This window comes from Hyaena hyaena, unplaced genomic scaffold, assembly GCF_003009895.1.
Source record: "Hyaena hyaena isolate Hyena2069 unplaced genomic scaffold, ASM300989v1 scaffold_247, whole genome shotgun sequence".
Lineage (NCBI taxonomy): Eukaryota > Metazoa > Chordata > Mammalia > Carnivora > Hyaenidae > Hyaena > Hyaena hyaena.
Window position 1 is genome coordinate 2131610 of NW_024080879.1, and position 2560 is coordinate 2134169.

The 2560-nt window shown below is 36.1% G+C and overlaps 1 pseudogene; it reads right to left on the reverse strand.

Annotated features, from left to right (window-relative positions):
• Positions 1–1250: 1250 nt before the first annotated feature.
• On the reverse strand, positions 1251–1753 carry LOC120240066 (annotated as a pseudogene).
• Positions 1754–2560: the final 807 nt, after the last annotated feature.

Consider the following 2560-nt stretch of genomic DNA (forward strand, 5'->3'; position numbering starts at 1 on the left):
TACTTTCTAAAATACCTGCTTCATAATACCTGTTAAAAATTCTTTATCATATGGTTATAGAAACTCACTTCTGGATATATAACCCAAAGAATTGAAAACAGAGATTTTAAACAGATATTTATAAACCCATGTTTATAGCATCATTTTTCACAAAAGCCCAAAGATGGAAGCAACCTAAGTGCCCATCCTTGGATCAATGGTTAAACCAAATATGGTATATGCATACAATGGAATATTATTCAGCCATAAAAAAGAATGAAATCTTGCCATATGCAATGACATGATGAATCTAGAAAGTATAATGCTAAGTAAAATAAATCAAGGGGCGCCTGGCTGGCTCAGTCAGTAAGGCATGCAACTTTTGATCTCAAAATTGTGAGTTTGAGCCCCACGTTGGGGGTAGAAATACTAAAAAAAAATGTTTTTAAAAAAATCACATGTTAAAATAAATCAGTCAGAGAAAGACAAATACCATATGATTTGACTTGTATGTGGAATTTAAGAAACAAAGCAAATGAACAAATGAATAAAGAGACAAACCAAAATCCAGACTCTTAACTATAGAGAACACATTGATGGTTACCAGAGGAGAGATTGGGGCGGGGGGGGGGGGGAATGGGTGAAATAAGTGATGGGATTAAGAGCACATTGATCATGATGAGCACTGAATAATGTACAGAATTGCTGAATCACAATATTGTACACCTGAAACTAATATAAAAAAAAGGATGAAGACCAAATGTTTCTTATTAAAAAGCACAGTTGGGATACCTGACTGGCTCAGTCAGTGGAGCGTGCTACACTTGATCTTGGGATTGCAAGTTCAAGCACCACATTAAGTGTAGAGATTACTTAAAAATAAAACCTTTTTTTTTTTCAAATCACAATTACTATGTTGACTGAAAAAATGATATGATTTATTTTCATTTTCCTTGAGATCTGCTGAACTCTTGGTTCAGGATCGGTCCACATGTGTGGAACCATGTACCTGTCTCTACCTCCTGAAGTCCTGTTTAGTGTCTCCAGGAGGCTCAGCTCTGGAAAAGCTGAAGGTATGTTCAGATAAACATGTTCCCAAGATGAGTGAGAGATTTAGAGTCCGTGCTGAAGATACCAAATACAGTGAACGTCACTATCTTTCCACCTTGCTCTGGCTTTGGAGAAATAAGACAGCCAACAGTGATATTGGTGCGATTTTCTGTAGCTTCTATGCCTTGAACTCTCGCATCTCAGAAATCCTTTTCCTAGTCTTATCTCTGTTCTAAGTCTTCATTATCAGGTTCTCTTTTTCTCTGGATATGGAATCTGGATCTCTGATTTTGAAAACAAATTTGGGCTCTTGATTCAGGAATGACAAGTTCCTTAGCAAGTTGCTCTCTGGAGTCAATGCCAGGTTGTTCATGAATGCCTCAGTGAGGTGTAATTGCATGGAAGTATAGCTGGTACAGCACTGTCTGTCTTCTCTACTTTGAGTGTCCTCTTCAGGATGATCTTGATCTTGGCTTAATTCTAACTCCTCATCAGGTCCTGATTTTTCCTGGCCCTGGTACCTAGCTCTTTGATTCTGAAACCTCATCTGGATTCTAGACTCTTTAGTGTTGACTTCTTAAGCAGGTTTTTATTTTGTAGCATAACCTGGGTAAAGATTTTTGTCAAATGCTTTGATGAAGATTTTCAATTGACCTGTGAATTTGGTGCGGCTGTATCTATGATTCATTGCTATTGTCTTGTTTGGAGAGTAATTTTGAGCCATGTTGGAAGAGAGTTCTGGTTCTTTTAAATAATTTTCTCTTTGGTCATGGACTTATTGTCATACACATTAGATGGGGGCAAAGTATATCTCTCAAAAGAGAAAGCAGAAGAAAAAAAGAAAAACAAAGAGAGAGACAGGGAGAGAGGAAGAAAAGAAGGAAGGAGGGAAAGAAGGAAGGAAGGAAAGAAAGAAAGTGTATAGGGGGCTTAAGTCAAGAAAATTTGGGGGGTTTAGTGATAAGAGTTTATTTCTGTCCAGTGGCAAAATGAAATACTCCATTAGATCTGCTTCTGAAATCAGGAAGTCAACTGGTGACCAAAAGTCACGTAAGTGAAGAATAATAAGCTTTGAGCAAGGGGAACAAACAAACAATTCTCCCTATTTATAATCAAGGAAATTTTTTATCCAGTATTCATAATCTTTCCCTCTACTATTATTAATTTAACAAGATAATGCAGTATAAAAAAGAAACTAAATGGAACCATACTGTATTTTATTATTATTTTTATTTTGGGAAAAATTATGACTTCTAGGTCCAAAAATTTTAAGAGTGAAAAAGCACTGAGGTAGAGTGAAAAATAGAACTTGTTCAGAGCAAATTCAAGAACAGCAGTTACCGATAAAGCTGTCAAATGGCACTGTTAACTATAGTCATTTTACTATAATTTAATGTAATCTTGACCCCTGTCACATGTTAATATGGCGTGAAGAATAGTGGGTTAAAAAACATGCTTCTTAATGAATTGGAGATATAAGGTGACATTGTTTTTTCCTTTGAAAGATCTCAATATTGGAATTAGCAGAGCC